Genomic DNA, 12,992 nt, shown 5'->3' with positions numbered 1-12,992 from the left:
CTGAATTTATAACCAAAAAACAGCTGTTTCTATGCATTTCAGTCGATCGATTGAACTCGTTCGACATACAGAAACAGGCTGTTAGTTATTCAACTAAACCATAAGTTCAATCACAGCTCTATTTCATAAATATCAGACTTCAAACATTGCCATCGGCAACTGCTACCACAACCCAAGTAATTCGATTGTGCATGAAAGTCTTTAGCGGAACTTTGTGCGGTTGTATGTACTTGTTTAATTTTTATAAAAATGTAAAATCGTAAATAGGCTTTCAAATTCTGGGGAGGGGGGAGTCTAAATTTTTTCTGGGGGTGTCTAAGCCCCCTCCCCAGAGGCCTTCCTACGCTTATGGTTATGATACCAATTTTTAAGTCAAATCACTTAATTATAAGGACAATACGACTTCATTGGACAAGGAAAAAAACTTTACATTAGAGAAATGCGTCTTCAATGTTAAGCTAAATTTGAATACATATTTTAAGGACATGAAATATTTGGCCTCACGATAATATTTTTTCAGTATACCTTTTTGTTTTTCAGCCTTTTGTTTTCAATATATATTTAACATCTATTCTGCACTTTATTGTACGAAGTATGTTATATTTAACGTAACTTAATGTATTTAAAGGCTTATAAATTAGCCTATCATTACTAATTTTTATGGTGTAATGGATATATATAAATTTGGTCGAAAATGGAGGGGAAGATAGCTTTTTCGGATTTCCTCATGCTCATCACTTCCCTTTTTTGAGGCATCTACACATTTCAATTATTATATTGGTAAAACATTCTTCTATTTGAACGAGCTTTAAAAAAACATTGTGATACCACAGTGGTGAACATCTCTATTATCACTGAGCTCAATGACAAGGGACCTCCTTTTAATAGCCGAGTCCGAACGGCGTTCCACATTGCAATGAAACCACTTGGAGAAGCTTTGAAACACTCAGAAATGTCACCAGCATTACTGAAAAACTTTTTGGTGTTCGGTCGAAACTGGGTTCGACCCCACAACCCTGTGTATGCAAGGCGGGCATGCTAACCATTGCACCACGGTGGCAATGGGTTATGGACAACTGGTATAGCAAACGTTGTTCGCTTGTTGTAGTTTTTTTCCTTCAATATGTTTGTTACTTTAATGTTACTCCAAACTCACAGTCCACTTCGTTTATATCAAGCATTGTTAATTTCTGACTTTATGTCTTAAAAGAGACACATTTTGAGGTTTCGAAATCTTTTATGTAAAATTATATTATGTGCGTTTCCCTAAGTTGTATTTGATTCGTCGTATATAACATAAGAATGCACCCTCAAAAAAAATCGCTTCTGTAACATATACTCCCAAACACATTTTGCTTCAAGCATATACATTTTTGGGTATTGCCCAAATATTTATATATTTGATTTCTTCCAATATATAATATGTTTGAAAGCATATTGGTCTAAACAATATAATATGTTTGGGTAGTCTAAGTTCCAAACATTATGTATTTTTCCATCCAAATTCAATAATGTTGTCTTCCAAAAAACTATATGTTATTATGTGAACATATAATATGTTTGGAAACATTTTGAACCCAAAAATAGTATATGCTTAGAAGAATTTTCTCCCAAAGAAGTTTGTGCTCAAATTTTTTTTCTGCCTAATTATATATTCTCTCACATTTTTCTCTCTTCCATGAGTTTTTTACTTCTTAGCAGCGTTGCCAATTTAGCTTTTTTCCCGCTAGATTTGGTTTTTTTTGACGACGTTTAGCGGGAAAAAAATGCATTTAGCTTTTAGCTTTTTTTCTGGCTTTTTTTCATGTCCCTTTTAGCTATTTTTGGCTTTTTTTATTTTCGACATGTTCCTATTGAAATATGGATAAAACTTCGTTTTTATCTAAGCCTTGCTGCCAGAATAAGGGTTTCAACATATTTCAAAGCTCAATTGAAACATTAATAATTATTCCAGCCATTATGCGGGCATTTTTGCAGCAAATACACCTTGTTGTAAAGTTTTTCCCTCGTATTCATAAAAGTTATAGTAAACTTTAAATCTACTATTACCATACAAATTGCTTCTGTAAACTGTCAGTAAATTTGCATTTGACTCGTTAACCTTTTTATGTTATTATAATATTCTAAAGTATGATATTACTAAATTAAAATAGTAGATGTGAATTGCTTTGTACACTGAAAAAAATATTGTCGTGAGGCCAAAGATTTCATGTCCTTCAAATACGAACGCGAATTTTGGTTATAATAGAATTTGTGAATTTCTCTTATATTAACTGTTGCCATTGTCCAAAAGCCGATAAAGTCGTTTTGTCCTTATAGTTAAGTGATTCAACTTAAAAATGGGTATCTTTTCATGAAAGAAGGCTAGAGTCAATTCTAAAAAATTCTTAAAATTAATGAAAAAGTCTTTAAATTTGTAGAGTTTTTGTATCTTGACCACAAACCAAAATAGCGTTCTAAAATAGAGAAGATTTTTCAACATTTTATTTTAAAAACGTATACATAGAATAATTTGTACTTAAAGTCGAGTCTGAATTTGGAAATTTAAGTTGTCGTTAGCACGTTTTTTACCACTGTGATAGCTCATGAAGAAAAACTGAAAAAAACGAATAAATTAAAATTTGACTCGCAATCAATACCAAAATCATTAGTGTACAAAACCTTTGGAAGCGAACATAGAAATAATTAAGGAAATAAAGTTTTGAATGTGGTATTATTTTTTTAACATCAAAAAATGCAATAAAAAATTCGCAGTGATCAAAACAAATCTGCTTTATATTAATGGAATGGATTTACATTTACGAAAATTGGACAACAATAGGTTGGTATGGGAAATTTTCGAATAAAAGTTATTCAATATAAACTTGCAAGACAGTTAGAATGGGTTTTATTCTTTTGGGTAAAATTAGGAGAAGTGTACACGTTCACGAATTTATCATTAATTCAGTTAAAACGAAATATATTGATATTTTCTAATGCAGTTCTATGTGACATTCTGCAATATATCGCATATTGGACTTGCTGCTGATTAACCAGCTGACAATTGCAAGTTTATTGGGAAAAATGTTTTTACTAGGAAATATAAACGAAGGACTTCCAGTAAAAATTTGCGATAGTAATCAAAATGTATCGAGTACGCAAACAGAGCTAATATGACTTAGATTTTCTTACAGTCTCACATAAATTGAATTAAAATGAATACAATTAAAATAATATGCAATTTAAGTGAAATAAAGCCTTTAAGTTTGCTAATTTCAATCAAAAATGTGACTTTTGTTACAAAAAAATTTTGCTTTTTTTCTAGCTATTTTTTTAGAATTTTTTAGCTTTTTTTGGCTAGTTTTTTGGGCAAATCTAGCGGTTTTTGGTGAAACAATTCTGGCAACGCTGCTTCTTAGCACCCTTTTCTGTAATACAAACATTGTAGAAGAAAGTATTAAATTTTATAATTTTTTTAAATTTTACCTTTTGCCGGACGGGGATTCGAACAGCGGACAACACAGTTTGTAAGCCAGCACACTAACCACTGGGCTACGTAGCTGTTATGGTCATCAAGAGATAATTATCGTTATAAGTCATATTTATATAGCATAGCTTGCGGCGCCCACGAGCCGATGCAAACATAACATTGTTTAACAACATAACATTGTTAAACATACATTTGTTGGTGACATGGAGCAGTGGTTGGTACGTCCGCCTTGCATGCCAAGGGTCCTGGGTTCGATCCCTGCTTCGACCGACACCATTTTTTTATTTTTTATACCCTGCGCCACACTGTGGAACAGGGTATTATAAGTTAGTGCATATGTTTGTAACACCCAGAAGGAGACGAGATAGACACATGGTGTCTTTGGCAATAATGCTCAGGGTGGGTCCCTGAATCGATATAACCATGTCCGTCTGTCCGTCCGTCTGTCTGTGAACACATTTTTGTGATCAAGGTCTAGGTCGCAATTTAAGTCCAATCGCCTTCAAATTTTGCACATGTTCCTAATTTGGGTCAGAATAGAACCCTATTTTGGAAGAAATCGGTTCAGATTTAGATATAGCTCCCATATATATCTTTTGCTCGATATGCACTAATATGGACCCAGCAGCCAGAGTTTTATACCGATTTGCTTGAAATTTTGTACAAACATAACACTTAGTTGTATAGTCAAGTGTGCAAAATTTGATTGAAATCGGTTCAGATTTAGATATAGCTCCCATATATATCTTTCGCCAGATATGGACTAATACGGTCCTAGAAGCCAGAGTTTTGACCCAATTTGTTTGAAATTTTGCACTAGAAGTACAATTAGTAGTGCAGTTAAGTGTGCAAAATTTGATTGAAATCGGTTCAGATTTAGATATAGCTCCCATATATATCTTTCGCCCGATTTGGACTAATGTGGTTCTAATAGCCAGAGATTTGGCCCAATTTGGTTGAAATTTTGCACAGGGAGTAGATTTAGCATTGTAGCTATGCGTGCCAAATTTGATTTAAATCGGTTCAGATTTTTATATAGCTCCCATATATAGCTTTCGCCCGATTTACACTCATATGACCACAGAGGCCATTTTTTAACCACGATTTAGTTGAAATTTTGCACAGGGAGTAGATTTAGCATTGTAGCTATGCGTGCCAAATTTGGTTGAAATCGGTTCAGATTTAGATATAGCTCCCATATATATGTTTTTCTGATTTCGACAAAAATGGTCAAAATACCAACATTTTCCGTGTAAAATCGCCACTGCTTAGTCGAAAAGTTGTAAAAATGAGTCTAATTTTCCTAAACTTCTAATACATATATATCAAGCGATAAATCATAAATAAACTTTTGCGAAGTTTCCTTAAAATTGCTTCAGATTTAAATGTTTCCCATATTTTTTTACTAACATTGTGTTCCACACTAGTGCATTGGCCGACTTAAATTTTGAGTCTATAGATTTTGTAGAAGTCTATCAAATACTATCCAGATCGAGTGGGACAAACCTGTATATATAGCCCCCAACACATTTGACGGATGTGATATGATATCGAAAATTTAGATCTACAAAGTGGTGCAGGGTATAATATAGTCGGCACCGCCCGACTTTAGACTTTCCTTACTTGTTTTTTACATATATACGTTCGGAATATCCCAATAAGGTGTTCAACATTACATACTACTATATTAACTTTTTACTACGAAACTGTAAGGTGTGTCTTATAAAAGCTTAAATTCAGAAAAGAACAGTGCTTGATATAAACGAAATGGACTGATTTCAAATCATATATTATTTTTTATTGCAAAAATAAAAAAATTTGTAAAAAAAGGGTTTTGTACACAAGTTTGAAATTTTCGAAGAAATTCAAAAAACTCTTACAAAGGAAGAATGTGAAGTCGAGTAATATATAAATATTTTTCCATCGAATCATAAAGTTAACGATAACCATTCAAAAGAACATTATATTTAAATTCGAAACAATAATTTTACATTTAGGTGTGAACAATTGTTTGCTTAATTTATTCTAAAGAGAATAAACTTATTCAATTGTTGCTTTGGATCATTCCCCACCAAGTTATAATACAATTTGCCTAAAAAAGTTATAAAGTTATTCTGGTTTTACCGATGCGAGTTTTGCCGTTAAAATGAGAAATAATTTTAGTGGCAAAACTCAAACTCAATGTCCGCTTTTATTTTCGAAAGTATCCGTCAACTCCTCTTGGACTACTTATTAATATTGAGGAACTAAACTTTGTTTTTATAGATCTTGCTGTTTAATTTTTCACTGTTTCCCAATGTTTTCATTTTACTGTAACAACTCTAAAAAGAGTACACTGAAAAAATATTGTCGTGTGGCCAAAGATTTCATGTCCTTAAAATAAGAATACAAATTTTGCTTAGCTTAGATGACGCATTTCTCTAATATAAAGTTTTTTCCATGTTCAAAAGTCGATAAATTTTTCAATGAAGTCGTGTAGTCCTTATAATTAAGTGATTTGTCTTGAAAATGGGTATAATAACATGAAAGAAAAAATTTTGAACTAAGGTCAACTTGACTTTAATAATTCAGAAAAAATCTTTAAAACTAATAAAATTGTCTTCAAATTTGTTGCAGTTTTGCATCTTGACTACAAAGCAAAAATCGTTAAAAAATAGGACATGTTTTTCAACACTTTATTTTAAAGACGTTTTTACTTGAAACATAGCACAATTTCTACTGTCTTGTTTTTAACGGACTTTTTATAGCATATGAAAAAAGCTGAAAAAGCGAAAAAATAAAATTTGCTTCATAGAGTCAAATACACAAAACCCACATTTAAAAGAGAATTGTGTCTTAAAAGTATCCTTACTTGAATTCTCCGCTTCTTTGGTTCGGAATCAATACCAAAATTGTTAAAGTGGAGACACAATCTTTGGAACCGGACATGCTTTTTGTTCAGTGTATAGTGCCCTTTCGTTAGTTTTTATGAAGATCCCTTTAATTACCTTTGTTTGAATATTTTGACTTACTCGTCCTACACTCAAAAAAAGTGAACACTCTATTTCACTAAAGCCAATTTAACTTTATTTTAGTTCATAGAAATATTATGTTTGGAGAAAGTTTTCTTTACTCTAATACTTTTTTGTGTACGTTAGTTAAATTAACTAAACCCGAGGAAAAAAATATACTCAAATGAAGCATAAAGATTAACTAAATTCGTGTCTTCCACAAAATAGTTCAGAATTTCTTTAAATTTGTAAATTTTACTACAAATGCGTTCATCATGAACTTCGTATGTCACTAAAGACATTCTTGCAATTTTGAACTCCAAGTTTTTTCTTCAAACTACAACATTTTCTTTAACCAGTGAAAAAACTTAGTTATGTCTAATAAATTTTCTTGTATTTGTCGAAAAATATTTACTTATTATTATGACATCGGCGTGATGCCAACGTTTGTAATACTGTTTAGTTAAAATTTTCTACAAATATTCAAAATTTTCTAAAATTAACCGAACGCTTTCTTCCTGGTGGGTTCACTGTTTTTTCAGTGTACGTTCCGATTTGTTTTGACGAAACAAAAAAAAAAGTGCCCGTAATGCGAAAATAATAAACAAAACTCATGCTTTTTATAGCCTAAACCACATAGTGGTCAGGGTATAATAAGTTTGATCGGCCAAAAAATGTGCCTACCAGAAATATTGATTTTAGACCCCATAAAATGTATACCGATCGACTCAGAATCACCTCCTGAGTCGATCTAGCGCTTGGTGTCCATCCGTCCGTCTGTCCATGTATTTGTTGTTCACAGGATTCCGGTCGCAATTATTAACCGATTTTGATGAAATTTGGTACAGGGAGTTTTTTGGGCACAAGGACGAACGCTATTGAATTTGGAAGAAATCGGATCAAATTTAGATATAGCTGCCATATATATGTATCGCCCGATTTCGACAAATGGGGCCACGTTGCGCGTTTTTTCAAACGGATCGTCACCAAATTTAGCAAGAGGTAATTTTTTCCATCGCCCTTCAAGTCTGCAAAATTTCATCGAAATCGGTTCAGATTTAGATATAGCTCCCATATATATGTACCGCCCGATTTTCCCAAATTTGGCCACAAAACCTTTATTTATCAACCGATCTTACTCAAAGTTGGCTAAATATAATCTTCTATAGCACTAACTACACCCTCATAAAAAATCGCTTCTGTAACATATACTCCCAAACATATTTTGCTTCAAGCATATACATTTTTGGGTATTGCCCAAACATTTATATATTTGATCTCTTCCAATATATAATATGTTTGAAAGCATATTGGTCTAAACAATATATGTTTGGGTGGTCTAAGTTCCAAACATTTTGTATTTTTGCATCCAAATTCAATAATGTTGTCTTCCAAAAAACAATATGTTATTTTGTGAACATATAATATGTTTGGAAGCGTTTTGCACCCAAAAATATTATATGCTTAAAAAAAATTCTCCCAAACAATATTGTGCTCAAAATTTTATTTATTTATTTATATATTTACAATCATAATGAATTATGAAAATAAACAGGTAATATAGGTGCTAACAACATAGGTTTTCGACCTGAATGCTCAAAATTTTGTTTCTGCCTAATTGTATATTCCCTCACATCTTTCTCACTTCCACGACATTTTTTAGTTCTTAGCACCTTTTTCTGTAATACAAACATTGTAGAAGAAATTATTCAATTTTATGATTTTTTTTATTTTAATTTTACCTTTTGCCGGACGGGGATTCTAACAGCGGACCACACAGTTTGTAAGGATCAAAGAAGTAGCTGATCAATTGCCCAAGGGAAAATAAAATGTTAATTTTGTAATAACAAGCAACAACCACCAACTTAATTCAATATCGCTCCCTGTTGAATAGCGCTCCAAGCTACTAAACACATATATGTTTATAGGCTATTTCTAAATTAATATATGTTTGCATCCAAGCATATTATATTTACAAACATTTTATGTCCCAAACATAATATGTTCTAACATATTAACATATATGTCCCAAACATGTTATGCTAGTTTATGAACATTATATGCTTGCACTCAAAAATATTGTGTTTAAAAATTTGTGTTCCAAACATATAATGTTTATAGCCAAACATATGAAAAACAGTCTTTTTCATCCGTGTATATGTGCAAAAAATCATCGAAATCGGTTCAGATTTAGCTATAGCTCCCATATATATGTACCGCCCGATTTTTCTAAATTTGGCGACAAAACCCTTATTTATCAACCGATCTTACCCAAATTTGGCTAAATGTAGTCTTCTATAGCGCTAACTATATGTGCAAAAAATCAACGAAATCGGTTCAGATTTAGATATAGCTCCCATATATATGTATAGCCCGATTTTCCCAAATTTGGCCATAGAACCCTTATTTATTAACCGATCTTACTAAAAGTTGGCTAGATCCAGTCCTCTATAGTACTAACTATATGTGCAAAATTTCATCGAAATCGGTTCAGATGTAGATATAGCTCCCATATATGTATCACCCGATTTTGAAAAATTCGCCCCTAATAACCTTATGTTTGACCATACAGGCCTCATTTCTTAACTGATCTTACTCAAATCTTGCACAAGGTAACCTTTTGTGGTATTAATCAAACCCGCAAAATATTATGCAAATTGGTTCAGATTTAGATATAGCTTATATATATGCATCGCTCGATTTTCCCATATTTGGCCATAGTACTCTTATTTATTAACCACTGTTACTCACATTTCAAATTTTGATGTACTAGCCGATCGTACTTATACGTACTTGTAGCTCTTACATAAGAATATTGCTCGATTTTTACAAATTTGTATTTATTACTCACACTAATTGGGCGATTTTCTCTTTTTTAATAACGGGTTCAATATTAGTGGCATACTAACTCCGTAGGTGCAATATCAACACACCCAGTGTTGCTAGAAGTAGGGGAAATTCCCTATATGTAGGGTTTTTCTAATATTTAGCGTCTTGTAGGGACGTAGGGCCACAATGTAGGACATTTTCACTCAACTCAATTTGTAATAATTTTTACATTTTGGTGGCTCTAGATGAGGAAATTAGAAGCCGGCAAGAATTGATCTTTAACAATGTGTGGGAAACTTTATTCCTGTAGAAAATTTTGTCAACGTTTTATTTCTATAGAACATTTTGTCAAAATTTTATTTATACAGAAATTTTTTTCAAAATATTATTTCTATAAAAAATTTTCTCAAAATTTTATTTCTGTGGAATTTTTTCTCAAAAATTTATTTCTATAGAATTTATTGTCAAAATTTTATTTCTATAGAAAAATTTCTCACAAAAATTTGTTTATAGAAACTTTTTCCAAAATTTTATTTTTATAGAGATTTAACAAAAAAGATTACTAATTTGGGTAGAATTCTACCAACTGTGACAACCGTGGTGGTAATACAAATTTATATATACGTTGCATATTCATGTTTTAAGATAATAAAGTACTTAGAACCATTTTTGTTTTGTAATATTTTTTAAATTTAACGAAAAATATAGTAGGGAAAATTGTTTGTGAATGTATGGGAATGTAGGGATTTTTTTTGTCCTTTTAGGGTAAACCGAACATTTTCCCTGGTAACATTGACTATGAGCTATAGTCAGATTGACACAAAGCACCCATAGACATGTACCCCTTAATTTTCTTAAATATGCAACTGCGGCTTATCTACCAGACTTATATGTTACCCCACAAATGCTTATGATTACTAATTCTGTAATGGTGGTTTAGGGTATGATATAGTCGGCCCCGGCCGACTTTCTACTTTACTTACTTGTTACATTTATGATGGATATTTTTTTATTAAAATTCCTGTACTTTAATTATAGGACTTTAATCTTGTTGTACAGGATATACTTAAATAAATTAATAAATAATCAATAAAAAAAAATTGTTTGAGTTCACGCCACTCAATACACAAAAGATTCGTGTATATCAATTTGTATTGTATTTGTCCACTGAAAAAGATATTGCAATTTTAGGACACGCAATTTACATTATATTGAGGAAAAATTTCTTTAAAATAATGCAATTTAATTGAAAGAAAGTTTTTAATCTTTGCTTCAAAAATCTTTTTCATTAAATTTAGAACACGAATTATAAAAAATAACGTTGTATGTCTATGGAACATATTCCTTAAAGTTAATTGGTCTACAGCTTAACTGATATATTGAATCTTTTGATTTAAGATAAAAACGTTTCAATTATAGGATAAGACTTATTTTGAGGATTAGGCATCTTTTTATACCCACCACCATGGTGGTGACGGGGGTATAATAAGTTTGTCATTCCGTTTGTAACACATCGAAATATCGATTTCCGACTATATAAAGTATATATATCCTTGATCAGGGAGAAATTCTAAGACGATATAACGATGTCCGTCTGTCCGCGCTACAGTCTTCAATAATGAAGCAATCGTACTGAAATTTTGCACAAACTCGTCTTTTGTCTGCAAGCAGGTCAAGTTCGAAGATAGGCTATATCGGTCCAGGTTTTGATATAGTCCCCATATAAACCGACCTCCCGATTTGGGGTCTTGGGCTTATAGAAATCGTAGTTTTTATCCAATTTGCCTGAAATTTGAAATCTAGAGGTATTTTATGATCATAAAGAGGTGTGCCAAAAATGGTGAGTATCGGTCCATGTTTTGGTATAGCCCCCATATAGACCGATCTCCCGATTTTACTTCTTGGGCTTATAGAAACCGCAGTTTTTATTCAATTCTATCTAATCTAGAGGTATTGTAGGACCACAAATACGTGTGCCAAAAATTGTGAGTATTGGTCCATGTTTTGGTATGGTCCCCATATAGACCGATTTCCCGATTTTACTTCTTGGGCTTCTAGAATCCGAAGTTTTTATCCTATTTGCTTGAAATTGGAAATCTAGAGGTATTTTCTGGTCATAAAGAGGTGTGCCGAAAACGGTGAGTATCGGTCCATATTTTAGTATAGCCCCCATAAGAACGATCTCCCGATTTAACTCCTTGGGTTTCTAGAAACCGTAGTTTTTACCTGATTTGCCTGAAATTGTTAATATTCTGGTATTTTAGGCTCACAAAAACGTGTATCGGATTAAGTTTTTATCGGTCCATTTGGTAATGCCTCCATATAGATCGACTTCACTTCTTGAGGGTGTAGAAGGCGCACTGATCAGGAAAATTGCTTGAAACTCAATGTAAAATTTCCAGATTTTACTTCTACAGATTTAAGATTTTAAATCAAGACGTTATTTTATAATTTTCTTGCACACTTACAAGAGATGTTAATGATTCCTCTAAAACTCAAACAAAAATGGTTCTTATAATCCAGAATCTGATATAGTCCTCACAGGTGAAATCTTTAAATTTATCTTCGGGAAGTATCCTCAAGTCCTCAAGCCCTCCTGAAATTTCAAAGGAAACCCTAATATTTGGTTCATGGTGGTGGGTATTTAAGATTCGGCCCGGCCGAACTTACTGCTGTATATACTTGTTTGTTTTTTTTTTTGAATCAATACCAAAATCTTTAAGGGAAAGTCAACAAAATATTGTCGTAATGCCAAAGATTTCATTTACGAATTTTGCTTAGCATAGAAGACGCATATAGACTTTTTTCCTTTGTCCAAAAGTCGATAAATATTCAATGAAGTCATTTTGTCCTTATAGTTTAGTAATTTTAATTACAAATGGGAATGTTTACATAAATGAAAAATTTGTTTGACTAAGGTCGACTTGACTTAATTAATTTGTTGATTTTTTTCTTCTAAAGTGTTCACAAATAGGAGGTGTTTTGCAACACTTTTTTTAAATGTGTTTTTTACTTGAAACATAGATAATCTCTAGTTGAAGTCTAGTCTGAATTTTGAAATTTATTTAAGCTGAAAAACGAACAAATTAAAATTGTTTTCCTAGAATCAATTATGTTACGTATAACTCAAATTTAAGAGAGAAATGTGTCTTAAATGTATCCTTGCTTCAATTCTCGGTTTCTTTGGCTCGCAATCAATACCAATCATAAGAAACCTTTCTCCTGGGACCTGATAACCTAGAGCACGACATCTGTAAGTTTTTATATAGGTGCGAAATTTAGAATATCATAAATAGTTAGAGTCTGTTCAGCTTGACGATGGAGTCGTTTAAGAAATCTCTTATTCAAGCGCAATAATTGAGTAAAAATTAAATTCACTCGTTTTTCTAAGGTTCGACCATACTGGATGCAATGCTTCTATTTGTCCATGATATGCATACAAATACAGACCTTATATAATTTTATACGAAATTCTTTTTGCATATCGATCCCTCGATCACGATTTTACTGAGGAACTTGTTTCAAGTTTAAAAATTCCTTCAAAATATCTTTGCCACAATATATCCCTCTATAAAAGGCCTATATATAAAAGGCCGTTTTGGTCTTCATTTTCTCTAAAGAGTATTTCTGTTGAATTGAAAACCGAAAATTATTCCTAATTTATGACAAGCGTATTAACTATCATTTTTAAATATAAAAAAACA

At 32.0% G+C, this 12,992-nt stretch overlaps 1 protein-coding gene across 2 annotated transcripts in view; it reads right to left on the bottom strand.

Moving 5' to 3' along the window:
• Ac78C (adenylyl cyclase 78C) overlaps nt 1-12,992 on the bottom strand; it is a 291,397-nt gene that overhangs the window by 37,558 nt on the left and 240,847 nt on the right. The window lies entirely within an intron of this gene.

The sequence above is a fragment of the Haematobia irritans genome, chromosome 4, assembly GCF_050003625.1.
Source record: "Haematobia irritans isolate KBUSLIRL chromosome 4, ASM5000362v1, whole genome shotgun sequence".
Lineage (NCBI taxonomy): Eukaryota > Metazoa > Arthropoda > Insecta > Diptera > Muscidae > Haematobia > Haematobia irritans.
Note: the sequence above shows the minus strand (reverse complement) of the source record. Positions and strands in the feature narration are given on the sequence as shown.